Source organism: Rhinichthys klamathensis, unplaced genomic scaffold (genome assembly GCF_029890125.1).
Source record: "Rhinichthys klamathensis goyatoka isolate OS25496 unplaced genomic scaffold, OSU_Roscu_1.1 h1tg000635l_1, whole genome shotgun sequence".
Taxonomy (NCBI): domain Eukaryota; kingdom Metazoa; phylum Chordata; class Actinopteri; order Cypriniformes; family Leuciscidae; genus Rhinichthys; species Rhinichthys klamathensis.
The window spans coordinates 77,011-92,437 of record NW_026607081.1 but is presented as its reverse complement, the minus strand read 5'-3'; the positions used below and the strand labels follow the sequence as shown (position 1 = coordinate 92,437).

The following is a 15,427-nucleotide window of genomic DNA, read 5'->3' as shown; positions in this document are numbered from 1 at the left end:
GTTCTCCAAGATACTTAAATTAATTTCATAGTATTCCCATGATACCATGTGCAAAAACATGTGCTTTTTGGCACTTGAATATACATGTGCTTTACATTGTGTAGTGTACATGGAGTATTAGATGCAATAGTGTTGATATTAAAGTATACACATAGATCATACAATATATAGCCTACACCTTCATAGTATACTACATAGTATATTATACTCATTTGATATCTTGTTTGTTCTTTGTGCAGTTGATGGAATAATATGGTAACACGATGGTCTAGTGATATATTTTGACCATGGTATTGAATGATTGCCATATTTATATACTGTGTTGTTGCTGTATACCATGTCAAAACGTGTTTATACTAGATGCTACTAGTATGCACTCGTTTTAGTGGGATATTATTTTCTTACAGATGCTTATCTGAGTCTCACTTGATAGTGTTTGAGGAATACTATGATTTATCTTGTTGTAAATAATTCAAAGTAATTGCAGTTACATGATTGTAAAAGTATGGTCATGTGCTTGTTTTGAAGGCGTTTCGCTGGTTTAATCAGTTTTAAACACTTCTATCAGTTCTGTCTGATAATCTATCACTTCTGTCAGTTTTGAGGAGCATCTGAAGCCTCGTTCTTTGCAAACATCAGTGTAGTGAAGCGGTTCTGCTGATCTTACTAGGCACTTTTGTAGAGTACTAGTAAATGACGTGTCGTGTGTCAGTTGACACGTCATGTGAGTCAGGTGAAAGGTGTTTACCATGTTCAGCCAGTCTTAGTCTCCGTGGGTGGTGTTCAAATACTGCTACTCGGTCCAAATGTGTCTGTTGTCACTGAGGGTGCTGAATAGCTGTGTGTTTGTAAGTGTGTGAAATGTGTGTGAGATGACAGGAAGGGTGCTGCCTCGTTCACACACAGATAACACTGGGCTGGACTGCCTCACCATCCACAATAATTCCTAGTTTCACTTCAGTATCCTTGGAAAGTTTTGCATGTTGCTCTGGTTTACATAAACCAGTAAAAGGGTTTAACAACATTGACCATATTTAGAAACGTATTTTATTGTAGTATGTCCGAATGGGTCGGCTCGGCTGTTTGTTCACACTAAATGTGTGTTTTTCTGTGTGATGTTGATCTGTTTTTTGGATGGCAGTGTGTAACTAACTAAAATCACATTAAATTTGAAATTTTGCAGATCCAATCTCTGCCACATTCATATTTGGAATTGGAACAGTGTTATTTTATGATCGTTGATTATAGTTTTTATTAATATTTTGAATTTGTTTTATTTTTATATTTTAAGTTTTAATTTTCGTTTAAGTTAAGGTCATTTAGTTCTCTTGTCATCTTAGTTTATTTTTAATATGTCTGTAGTTTCTATCATTTTTTATTTCAGTTTTTTTTTTGGTATATTTTTTTAATTTCTGTTCATATGTAACTTTTTTTTGTTAAATAACTTTTTTAAATGGTTTTAGTTTACTAAAAAGTTAATAAAACCCTGATTTGGAAGTAAGTAAATATGATACAGATTTTATTTTATTTTTTATTTTATTTTTTTGCTATGTGACTTCAAGATCACTATTTCAAATAAATACTGTTCTTTTGAACTTTCTATTCATCAAAGAATCCTGAAAGAAATTTATCACGTGACGGTTTACAAAAAAAATGAAGCAGCACAACCGTTTTCAACATTGATAATAAGCATCATATTAGAGTGATTTCTGAAGGATCATGTGACTGAAGGATCATGTGACACTGAAGACTGGAGTAATGATGCTGAAAATTCAGCTTTGATCACAGGAATAAATTACATTTTACAATATATTCACATAAAAAACATAAAATATACTAATTTTAAATTAAATTTCACAATAATACTCTTTTTACTGTATTTTTGATCAAACAAATGCAGCCTTAGTGATCAGAAGAGACTTCTTTCAAAAACAATAAAAAAAATCTTACAGACCCCAACCCTTTGTAGGCCTCATGATCTCATATCATGTAGAAGATGATTTCTAAGATCTTTGTGTTCTGGCTCATGCTATAGATTTCCTACAATTTCAGACACAAATAATTGAGTGTAAACATAAACGTATATAAAAAGAGCTGTGTGTCAGCAGGCTTTGGCATGGCGTACAGTTGCAGTGTGTCATCTCGTGGTGTTCTTGCACAGACAGGAAGTCCAGCTCGTCCTTCTGCTCTGTTTCCTGTCCGTTTGCCCCGGTGTGGCGACCCATACTGACTTCACCCCTCGACAGACATGCGAACAGCAACACACACACACACACATGCGCAAAGATATTTAGGGAGGCCGTATTTTCAGGAAGTTTCACACACCTAGACATGACATAGACATCATCAGAATGATTTTTGGATGTCATTTTTCTCTTGAACTGTTTGTTGTTGCTCTGCTGTTTTGTCAAATGCATGTTTTCCCTTAAAGACAGTCACAGCATGAAATCAGTTTGGACCCTTTCATCCTGAAGAAGGCTGTGCTGATGAAACTCGAGAGGAACAGGAGAGTCGAGGTGCGCGTTTGATTCTGCTGTGAGTTGGGCAGCTGTGGTTTATGTTTGAGTACCTGGACATCCCTTTCAGTCATCTTCCTCTTGCGTCGACGCTTCCTCCTGTTGGATGAGGTTTGTCCGACATTACCCTGGATTAGGGGTGTAACAGTATATCGTGTCACAATATATCGCAATACAAAAATGCAACAATATCTATCATGGATATTAGGGCTGCACAATATTGAATAAAAAGTGATATGCGATAACTCATTAAATAATGCGATATTTGAAATGTGATATGATAATGATAAAAAAGTGTGTAATGTAAACTTAAATTATCTTTAGAATGTATTTAAAATAATATAACTACATACACTCACCTAAAGGATTATTAGGAACACCTGTTCAATTTCTCATTAATGCAATTATCTAATTGCACAATCTGCTCAGTTACTGGGATTTTCACGCACAACCATTTCTAGGGTTTACAAAGAATGGTGTGAAAAGGGAAAAACATCCAGTATGCGGCAGTCCTGTGGGCGAAAATGCCTTGTTGATGCTAGAGGTCAGAGGAGAATGGGCCGACTGATTCAAGCTGATAGAAGAGCAACTTTGACTGAAATAACCACTCGTTACAACCGAGGTATGCAGCAAAGCATTTGTGAAGCCACAACACGCACAACCTTGAGGCGGATGGGCTACAACAGCAGAAGACCCCACCGGGTACCACTCATCTCCACCACAAATAGGAAAAAGAGGCTACAATTTGCAAGAGCTCACCAAAGTTGGACAGTTGAAGACTGGAAAAATGTTGCCTGGTCTGATGAGTCTCGATTTCTGTTGAGACGTTCAGATGGTAGAGTCAGAATTTGGCGTAAACAGAATGAGAACATGGAACCATCATGCCTTGTTACCACTGTGCAGGCTGGTGGTGGTGGTGTAATGGTGTGGGGGAGGTTTTCTTGGCACACTTTAGGCCCCTTAGTGCCAATTGGGCATCGTTTAAATGCCACGGCCTACCTGAGCATTGTTTCTGACCATGTTTTACTGTAGCATAAGAAGTAAGTGTTATTTTAACATCAGTGTAAACCACAGGGTTTAGGGTTTCAGGAAAGCCTACATTAGGTTTATTTAAAAACAGAAACCGAATAATCAAATGTAAAAATAAACACCGCTTAGTTATCACTGTATGAATTAAATATATACTGATTCTTATTAAAGCTACACAAGTTATTCAGCCAAGAGCAGTGATTTTCTCTTTGTCTTTTGTTCATGATCCCAGTTATTGCAAGCTTTTGCAATATGCATAATGCGATGTATACATTTGCAATATTTCAATAATTTCTATATATTGTGCAGCCCTAGTGGATATGACAATATGTATTGTGTGTAGTTAAAAAAAAATCTAGTTTTTAGTTACCAGTAAAAAGTGGCCTATACATCTAGTCAGTGAAAGAGTGCAAGCATATTCGCTTCAGAATCATGAATTCGTTTTCAGCTTCAGAATCATAAATATTTTTATTCTAGTGTGTCACCATTGTCCTGTGCATTGGGTTTCCAGCACCAAGTCCAAGCCTATTCATTTACACCCCCAATGTAATACCAAATTTTGAATCAACAGTTTCATGTCTTGGGGTATCGCAATAATATGGTATTGTGAGTTCAGTATCGTGACTTGAGGGTATTGTTACACCCCTACGGCCTGGAGAGACCAACATGGCTCTCGATACACCACAAAGACTTGCTGTCCTGGTCACAGTGAGACCTGAGACCTTGCTCACCTGGAGCCAGTGAGACACACCAACAATTTGTCCTCTTTTGAACTCTGATATGTCTCACGTTGTTGTGTGGATTGCAAAAGCTATGCTATTGCTCTGCTAATTCAACCTTCACACTCTGCTCTCTCACTGAGGGAATGTAAAATCAGTGAAGATTGGCCACAAGGCGCGTTTATTAAGTAATGAAGTAATGCACTTTTTTTTCTGTGATTTTAGTTAGTTTAATAACCCTGGCCCTCGGTGTCTCGATAATCTCCAGTGTCCCCTCAGACCCTCATTAAAAGTCAGTCGAGTGAAGTGAGATGATGTGAGATAATTAAAGCGATACACCGCTGAGAGAGAGGCGTGTGTGTGACGGGGAATAGAGGAGGCATTGTGTGTCTGTCAGTAAGCTCTTATGAGTCTGCGGGATTCATATCAGCTCTCAGCCGCTCAGACCCTGGTGTTGATCTCTGCTCTGTAATGATGGATGAGTGTTTCTCTGCTGTGTGAATATGATAGTCCCTGGCTCACTGTCAAAACAGGAAGTGGTTGATGTGTTGATTTCCATGAATGACAATCAAAAGATTTTCACTGCTTTAATTACATTACACAGTTTCCCTTCATTTGTTGTTGCAATCCACAACGGCCAGCTCAACCACAACTAGATGTTTGTTTTCTGAAGAACGCAAGTTATTTGCTTGTTCTGTGGTTACTAGGGCATTGCTTTTTTGTTATTCTTATGTGTTGCTGAAGTTTTCTGAATTATTGTGCATGATCTGTAGTGAAAGTTTTTTCCTGCAACATGAGCAATAATAGCTGGTGCTGATATGACGTTTGAGCTGATTTTATGCAAATGATAAAATACACTGACTATCATTGGTGGTTCTCACGTGATCTTCTGTGTGTCGGACGCCAGGAACAGATCCAATCAAATCAGCATCTTTAAGTTCATCTTAGTCTTTCATAAAGAGCAGTCATTTGAACAGTGCTATTTTATGAGACGCAGTACTATTATAGTTTCTATTAAAGGGATTACCTCAAGGGCATCCAAGATGTAGGTGTCTTTGTTTCCGCAGTAGTTTCAATTTTGATATTTTTAGGTCAAACCGTTCTTGTCTGTCAGTCATATAATGCAGGTCTATGGTCACTTCCTCAAAGAGCATGCACAGAGAAGTCCAAATTAAACATGATTTAATGACTCGTAAATGTACAGTAAGTACACATTGATGGCCTAAGACACGAAACGAGCGGTTTGTGTGAGAAAACGAACAGTATTTATATCGTTTTTGCCTCTTGTAAACACAGCCACGCTCAAGTACTCTGAGGGCGCGGGCGCTTCAGGTCTGCGCAAGCGCCGGAAAGTGCCGAAAGTGATCTCTCGCGCGTGTACGTCACTCATACAATTGCGCACTTTCCGGCGCTTGCGCAGACCGAAGCGCCGGCGCCCTCAGAATCAGATCACTTGGACGTGGCTGTGGTTACAAGAGGTAAAAACGATATAAATACTGTTCGTTTTCTCACACAAACCGCTCGTTTCGTGTCTCAGGCCATCAATGTGTACTTCCATTTACGAGTCATTAAATCATGTTTAATTTGGACTTCTCTGTGCATGCTCTTTGAGGTGGTGACCATAGACCTGCATTATATGACTGACAGACAAGAACGTTTGACCTAAAAATATCAAAATTGAAACTACAGCGGAAACAAAGACACCTACATCTTGGATGCCCTTGAGGTAAGCCAAAACATACCAAAAATGTATTTCAAGGTGAACTATCCCTAATATTCTAGTTTAGTTTTTGTTGTGTATTTTTGGAATTGTTTTGTCTATATAATGTTTATAATTTTGATATGTTAGTTATTTTAGCACATCAAGTTGAAGAATGATAAATGTTGCCTTGCCCAACTAGCTGTTTTTTTTTAATATATATATATATTTTATTTTGTTTCAAGGTTTTAAGCCCTATTTGGACTTGACTAGTTTTCCAGGGGGAAATTTGTGTTTGTAAAATCGTTACTATTTTAACCCCATCCGAATCGGCCATGTCTTTGTTTTTCTGACGCTTCTCCTCATGGTTTTTTTTTTTCCTACCTGAGCTACTGTTTGGTTTGCCGTGTAGATTTACTGGCTTGCTCACAGCAGAATAAGTCTGTTGTGGGATTTGCACTAGCTTTAAGTCTCCATCTGTCTCTTGGACAAAAGCGTTGGGATGTTAACTGCTTGACTAAGGATGTGTTCACACTTGTAGTTCGATTCTTTCGGTTGGACCAAAAAGAAAATGATACATTAGCAAAAAGAACATAAATGGCCTGTTTACATGGATAACTATCTGATTTGTTAAAACTGTTTAATTTACACTTGGCCACATAAAGTCTCTGGGCAACTAATATAAATCCTTTCTTCAATTCCATGCTATATGGAAATTTAACAGTTCACTACCGATATGAGCTGCATTTTATTTATCATCAGCTAATATCAAGATAAAAGATTCCAATAGGAGAGAGAATCTCCATCAGCACTGGTAAGATCATTTGGTCTCACTACTTTTAGATTATTGTGCGTCTGCGTCTCCATTTGCGCGTTGGCTTGTTGAAGAGATGCTTAGCTACTCATCTGTGGCAATGCGAGTTGCAGTATCGCTGTCATATCTGGCTATTAAGTATCATATAGCCTATGACGCTCTCACACTTTTATTTTTTTTTACATTTTGGGAGGAGTAAAATTAGGGATGCACAATGTAACGGCCACCATATTGGTTATCGGCCCAAAAAGAAAAGTTGCCCGATGTATTGAAGCTGAAAAATAATGGATTATTTCCTTAAGATACGCACTGTTCACCATGATGGTTTTGAATTGCTTGAAATATGATTGGTATCACTTCAAAAAAGGAAAATACAGTAAAGTGCAACATGTGCAGCGCAAGTCTGTCATATAGGCTACATAAAATTATAATGAGAACTTCATAATTGTGTGCTAGGGACATGGCTTTTAATGGCGAGACTAAAAATTATATAAAAATTTAGATTTATCTGCCAATATATTATTGCCTATCGGCTTTCAAATATATAAAATTATTGGTATCAGCCAAAATGTTCATATCATTGCATCCTTTACATGTGTGGCTTCAACAACCAGATACATTTACACCTAATATCATGTGGTGCATCTGGCGTGTATGTTACGCACCCTTAGACAAAAGGTCTTTAAAGGGGCAACATTGAGGTCGTGACCAGAAGATGGTGTATTTAAGGTGGCAAGAGACGACACAACAAAGTATTATGAAAGAAAATAAAGTACGGTTTATTGTACTTGAAGTGTAAATGCAAAAGATGGACAATAATAATAATGATGATAAATATATTTGTGGACACCAAGAAAATAAACAAAATATAAACAGATTGAGAGTTCAAAAAAATAAACAACCCAAGAGAATAAGGACATAAATAGTGACGCCAAATAAAAGAAAGAAACAAAACAAACTCCGACTATCTAGTCCCAACCTCTTACTAACTAATAACAAAAAGAAAAGAAAAGACAGTAATCTTCAGCGCCTAAGCGCCCTCTCTAGCTGTTCTAACTAATAACAAAACATCCATGGGTGGCGTTCACTTCCCTACCTGGGGTTTGTATACATCGAGTTTGCTAAGTGTTGCTTTGTGTACGTCACGTGACATATTACCTGTCCGAATTTCTCTTGGTAACCTCAAAACACGCCATCATGGCAGAACACATTACTCTTAGCAATCTCAGAACACGCCGTCATGGCAAAACACATTACACTTGGTAATCTCAAAACACGCCGTCATGGCAGAACACATTACACTTGGTAATCTCAAAACACGCCGTCATGGCAGAAAGAAAAAACAACAGGACAATATCTGTAACGGAAAATAAACACAAAGGCGGCAAGCAAAGCGACAGAAAAGAAAGCAAGCCGACATGCGTTCCTCTCCCGCTTCCCTTTAAACTCGAGTGTTGAACTTGATAGGCGGCGGGAAGGAGATGACGTCACGATGTAATGATGATTGACATCTCTCCCAGCCAACAGCAGATGAGTGAGGACGCACACCTAAGAAGGTGATAGCAGAGAAAGAGAAACCAAAAGAAAAAACATACGCGGAACCACAGGGACGTAACACTCCCACCCTTAAGAGCAAACCTGTTTGTGAAAAACAAGTTAAAACAGACAATATTTTTACACTCTCGAAAGAGCGTCAGCCAAAACATTATCAACACCCTTTTTGTGCTTGATCTCCAAATTATAATTCTGGAGTACTAGAGCCCAGCGCATCAAACGCTGGTTTTGATTGTACATCCTGGATAAAAACACTAGAGGGTTATGATCGGTGAAGACTGTGATAGGAAGACTACTGGAACCGAGGTAAACTTCGAAATGCTGGAGAGCAAGCAAGAGAGCAAGTGCTTCTTTTTCAATGGTAGAATAGTTAAGCTGATGTTTATTAAACTTACGGGAATAATAACTCACAGGATGATCTATACCATGGGTATCCTCCTGAAGAAGAACAGCTCCTGCTCCAACAGCACTGGCATCGACCTCAAGCTTGAAAGTATGCGTACAATCAGGTGCAACGAGAACAGGTGCATTACATAAAAGCATTTTGACACAATCAAAAGCATTCTGACACTCCACAGACCATTTAAAAAGTTTAGATGGACTAAGCAACGAGGTGAGAGGAGTAACAACGGTTGAGAAGTTTTTACAGAAACTGCGGTAATAACCAGCCATACCTAGAAATCTTCGCAACTGTCGTCGAGTGGTAGGGACTGGAAAATCTGCAATAGCGGTAACCTTAGCCTCCACTGGTCGTACCTGGCCTTGTCCAACCTCTTTACCCAGATAAGTGACAGTCGCTCGACCAAACTCACACTTTGCCAAGTTGAGAGTTAAGTTAGCTGCACGTAGACGTTCGAACACAGTTCTCAACAAGCACACATGTTCCTTCCAAGTCACTGAATATAAAACTAAATCATCAAGATACGCATTGCAATTCGGTACATCAGCTAAGACGATATTTACAAGACGCTGAAAGGTGGCTGGAGCGTTTCTGAGTCCGAAAGCCATCGCTGTGTATTGGAGGAACTTGTCTGGTGTTACAAATGCTGAGATATCTGACGCTTGTGGAGTAAGTGGTACCTGCCAGTACCCTTTCAGCATATCCAGCTTTGTAACAAAGCGAGCAGACCCAAGATTATCAATACAGTCTTCCATTCGCGGTAACGGATAACTGTCTGGCACCGTTACGGCGTTCACTTTACGGAAATCCGTACAAAATCTATACGTGCCGTCAGGTTTAGGAACGAGAAGACACGGAGAACTCCAGGGACTGCAACTAGGCCTGGCTAAATTATTCTCAAGCAGATAATTCACTTCTTGACGCATAACAGATTTCTTGACTGCATTTATGCGATAAGCATGTTGCTTAATAGGACGAGCATCATTTACAACAATATCATGTTGTAAAACATTTGTTTGTTTAGGAACATCACTAAACAGACAGTTAAAATCAGATATTATTTTAACAATGTCAGTTCTCTGGTCAGGAGTTAAATGATTCAGATACGAGTGAAGATCTTTTAAAATCTCGGAATTAGCTAACCTTGCACACTGCTGAGGAGCATTGCGAAGCACGACCCCATCCTCGTCAGCCCCCGAGATATCAACAGGTTTTAACAGATCCACGGCTAATGCGACAGATGAGACAGCGGGCCCTGCAGTCTCCTCTGAAGTTTTCACCTCAGGCATCTCCCTGTCATGGTAAGCTTTTAGCATGTTTATGTGACAAACTCGGGTTTGACGTTTTCTGTCAGGTGTGTAAAGCACATAGTCAGTTTCACTCATTTTCTGTTTCACCACATAAGGACCAAAGAAACGGGCGGACAAAGATGATCCTGGAACAGGTAAAAGCACCAACACTTTATCACCGGCTGAAAACGAACGCGCAACTGCTCTCTGATCATACTTGCGCTTCATGCTTTTCTGAGCATTTCCTAGAGATTCTTTAGCTAGTGACCAAGCAGTATGCAAACGATCTCGAAACTTACTCACATAATCCAGTACATTCGTGTGAGGACTTGAAACAGTGGTCAAAATGTGTTCTTTAAAAACTTTCAAAGGTCCTCTCATCTGATGTCCGAATACAAGTTCGGCTGGACTGAAACCAAGAGATTCTTGTACAGTCTCTCTTACCGCGAATAATACTAAGGGAACCCCCTCATCCCAGTCTTTAGCAGTGTCCATGCAGTACTTCTTAAGCATCGACTTAAGTGTCTGGTGAAAGCGTTCAAGTGCGCCCTGGCTTTGTGGATGGTACGCACTTGAAACTCGGTGAGAAATTTCTAAAGACTCCAGCACTTGTTTAAAAAGTCTTGATAAAAAATTTGTGCCCTGATCGCTTTGTACTATTTTCGGAAGACCGAAAGTGGAAAAGAACTTCACTAATGCTTTGACAATAACGGGTGCGGTGATTTTTCTCAGTGGAATTGCCTCTGGAAACCTAGTAGACATGCACATTATGGTAAACAAAAACTGGTTACCCGATTTTGTTTTAGGCAACGGCCCAACACAGTCTATGAGCACATGCTCGAACGGCTCCCCGATTGCTGGTATGGGAAACAGTGGAGCAGGACGAATCACCTGGTTCGGCTTCCCAACAGTTTGACATGTGTGACAAGTACGGCAGTACTGAGCAACATCCTTCTTCAAGCATGGCCAAAAGAAGTGCTGTAAAATCCTATCATACGTTTTCGTAATTCCTAAGTGACCGGCAAGCTGATGATCATGCGCTAAACATAACACATGCTGACGATAAGGAGAAGGAATGACCACCTGATACACAACATTCCAATCTGAATCGTTTGTGCTAGAACACCACTTTCTCATCAATAACTCATTCTCAAGAAAATAAGCAACTTTCTGATTTTTAGCTACCTCAAGAGAGACAGCAGAATTAAAAGCAGTAATGAGAGATTTATCTTCTTTCTGTGCAGAAATAATTTTCTCTCGTGACACGGACATTTTCAATTCTGGTGCGTCAGACACATTTTCTCTCATTTTCTCTGACTGTGATTTATCTATTTTTGATGACGTAACAGTGCACAATGATTCGTCACCAGCAAGAAGAGGGATAAAAACAGAGTCAGACAAATCCACCATATCACCCACTTTACGCGACTGAGCGCGAGTGACAGCGCATGCGGGAAAAACTTCAGGGTAAGTATGTGACACATCATCTGATTGACTACACACATCTGGTTTTGCAACAACTTCTAACACAGGCAAGATTTTTCCTCCAGCTAGATCATTTCCAAGGATAAAATCAACGCCCTGAACAGGAAGAGAAGGACGTACCGCCACTCTTACAAATCCCGTACATAACTCACTCTGTAAATGTATACGATGTAATGGCACAGTTATACAACTCATGTCAATGCCCTGAACTATCACACTTGAGCCACAGAAAGTGTCCTCAGACAATGGTAATCTATCTGCCACAATAAAAGATTGCATTGCACCGGTGTCTCTGAGCATTCTTATTTCTTTCTGGTCGTCACAATTTCCGTTTAAAGAAATTAACCCTTTCAAGATAAAAGGTTGATAACTGTCATCAATTTTCCTCACATTAGGCACACTAACAGTCGGCTTAACAGTTTTCACAAACCCTACGCTTTTAGGCTGCTGCTTGCGTTTTAACGTCAAACAATCTGCGATCACATGTCCTTGTTTGTGACAATAAAAACATTCTCGATCCTCTCTAGCACGAGGTGGACTGTTTTTAGAACGAAACGTTTGGGTTTGCACAGGAGCAGGCTGTGACCTCTCTGAACGTGCAAGTGAAAAAACATTTTTGTGGGTTAAAACAAATTCATCCGCTAACACGGCTGCGTGAGACAACGAAGTTACCTTCTGTTCATTTAGATAGACCACAACACGATCAGGCAAACACCCTTTGAACTCTTCGAGCAGTACAAGTTCTCTTAACTCATTAAAGTCACTCACTTTGCTAGCTGTGCACCACTTGTCAAATAAAATTCCTTTGTCTCTTGCAAATTCCACGAATGTCTGTGCCGAATTTTTTTTATGCCCTCGAAACTTCTGCCGATAAGCCTCTGGGACTAACTCATAAGCACGAAGTATCGAAGCTTTCATAAAGTCATATTTTAAACTTTCTTCTAGAGATAAAGTAGAACAAACCTCTTGAGCTTTTCCAATCAATTTACACTGTAATAACAGAGACCAGACGTCTTTAGGCCAATGAAGAGAAGTAGCTATGCGTTCAAATGCAGTGAAATAAGAATCCACCTCTGATTCTCTGAACTGAGGAACTAAGACAATGTGCTTACTTATGTCAAATCTTACCTGGGATGAATCAGACCGCGGAGGAACATCAGAGACCGGACCTGGATTCAACTGCGCAGCCGAACTGGCAGTGATCTGCATCGCGTCCAGATCGAGCTGTCGCAGCTTTACCTGAGTCTCAGCCTCAATTTCAAGCCTGCGTACTTCCAAACGCAGATTTATCTCAGCTTGACGTGCCTCGGCTTTCTCCTGCGCCTCATATTGTAAACGGGCTAAGCGGACTTTCAGTCGCGCGCCGTCTCTCGAATCAACAGAACTGGGAGAGAATGGATCAAACGGTGGCAAGCCGGCCTTAGCCTCGGCTCTCACCTCCGCCTCAGCATCAGCTCTACCGCTCCGCTTATCCTCATCATCCACAAAACTGCGATGTGCCACTGCAACGTCACTCACACCAACACCTCCGCTAGCCTCCTCATCACCCACGGCATTTGACATAGGAAGAACATTGATCTCTTTTAAACGTTGTATCAACTTACTTTTTATCTCACTCTTAAGAGCTTGTCTACTCACAACAACCTGATAGTGATCAGCTATCAGCACTAAATCTTGCTTCTTACATGAACTAATCTGTTCAAAAGACGGGTTGGCAATGAACTTCTGCAAGCTAAACATTTCCATGATGCACAACCAGCAAACGAGTACAAAAATACTACTCTGCATGAATATGCCGCCAAACTAACGTAACGTCACTCACCACTAGCATACACACATACAACTGATCACAACTAAATTAACTTGGGATTAAATATCCCGGATGAGCCCCCATTAAATGTTACGCACCCTTAGACAAAAGGTCTTTAAAGGGGCAACATTGAGGTCGTGACCAGAAGATGGTGTATTTAAGGTGGCAAGAGACGACACAACAAAGTATTATGAAAGAAAATAAAGTACGGTTTATTGTACTTGAAGTGTAAATGCAAAAGATGGACAATAATAATAATGATGATAAATATATTTGTGGACACCAAGAAAATAAACAAAATATAAACAGATTGAGAGTTCAAAAAAATAAACAACCCAAGAGAATAAGGACATAAATAGTGACGCCAAATAAAAGAAAGAAACAAAACAAACTCCGACTATCTAGTCCCAACCTCTTACTAACTAATAACAAAAAGAAAAGAAAAGACAGTAATCTTCAGCGCCTAAGCGCCCTCTCTAGCTGTTCTAACTAATAACAAAACATCCATGGGTGGCGTTCACTTCCCTACCTGGGGTTTGTATACATCGAGTTTGCTAAGTGTTGCTTTGTGTACGTCACGTGACATATTACCTGTCCGAATTTCTCTTGGTAACCTCAAAACACGCCATCATGGCAGAACACATTACTCTTAGCAATCTCAGAACACGCCGTCATGGCAAAACACATTACACTTGGTAATCTCAAAACACGCCGTCATGGCAGAACACATTACACTTGGTAATCTCAAAACACGCCGTCATGGCAGAAAGAAAAAACAACAGGACAATATCTGTAACGGAAAATAAACACAAAGGCGGCAAGCAAAGCGACAGAAAAGAAAGCAAGCCGACATGCGTTCCTCTCCCGCTTCCCTTTAAACTCGAGTGTTGAACTTGATAGGCGGCGGGAAGGAGATGACGTCACGATGTAATGATGATTGACATCTCTCCCAGCCAACAGCAGATGAGTGAGGACGCACACCTAAGAAGGTGATAGCAGAGAAAGAGAAACCAAAAGAAAAAACATACGCGGAACCACAGGGACGTAACACTCCCACCCTTAAGAGCAAACCTGTTTGTGAAAAACAAGTTAAAACAGACAATATTTTTACACTCTCGAAAGAGCGTCAGCCAAAACATTATCAACACCCTTTTTGTGCTTGATCTCCAAATTATAATTCTGGAGTACTAGAGCCCAGCGCATCAAACGCTGGTTTTGATTGTACATCCTGGATAAAAACACTAGAGGGTTATGATCGGTGAAGACTGTGATAGGAAGACTACTGGAACCGAGGTAAACTTCGAAATGCTGGAGAGCAAGCAAGAGAGCAAGTGCTTCTTTTTCAATGGTAGAATAGTTAAGCTGATGTTTATTAAACTTACGGGAATAATAACTCACAGGATGATCTATACCATGGGTATCCTCCTGAAGAAGAACAGCTCCTGCTCCAACAGCACTGGCATCGACCTCAAGCTTGAAAGTATGCGTACAATCAGGTGCAACGAGAACAGGTGCATTACATAAAAGCATTTTGACACAATCAAAAGCATTCTGACACTCCACAGACCATTTAAAAAGTTTAGATGGACTAAGCAACGAGGTGAGAGGAGTAACAACGGTTGAGAAGTTTTTACAGAAACTGCGGTAATAACCAGCCATACCTAGAAATCTTCGCAACTGTCGTCGAGTGGTAGGGACTGGAAAATCTGCAATAGCGGTAACCTTAGCCTCCACTGGTCGTACCTGGCCTTGTCCAACCTCTTTACCCAGATAAGTGACAGTCGCTCGACCAAACTCACACTTTGCCAAGTTGAGAGTTAAGTTAGCTGCACGTAGACGTTCGAACACAGTTCTCAACAAGCACACATGTTCCTTCCAAGTCACTGAATATAAAACTAAATCATCAAGATACGCATTGCAATTCGGTACATCAGCTAAGACGATATTTACAAGACGCTGAAAGGTGGCTGGAGCGTTTCTGAGTCCGAAAGCCATCGCTGTGTATTGGAGGAACTTGTCTGGTGTTACAAATGCTGAGATATCTGACGCTTGTGGAGTAAGTGGTACCTGCCAGTACCCTTTCAGCATATCCAGCTTTGTAACAAAGCGAGC

General features: G+C 40.1%; 1 protein-coding gene and 1 long non-coding RNA gene across 3 annotated transcripts in view; both read left to right on the top strand.

The window, feature by feature from the left end:
* Positions 1-15,427, top strand: part of reps2 (RALBP1 associated Eps domain containing 2) — a 61,018-nt gene that overhangs the window by 517 nt on the left and 45,074 nt on the right. The gene's annotated exons all lie outside the window — the stretch shown is intronic.
* Positions 11,345-11,788, top strand: LOC130076239 (uncharacterized). The gene is made up of 2 exons (XR_008805621.1): positions 11,345-11,487; positions 11,575-11,788. It is a non-coding gene; the product is annotated as an uncharacterized LOC130076239 (long non-coding RNA).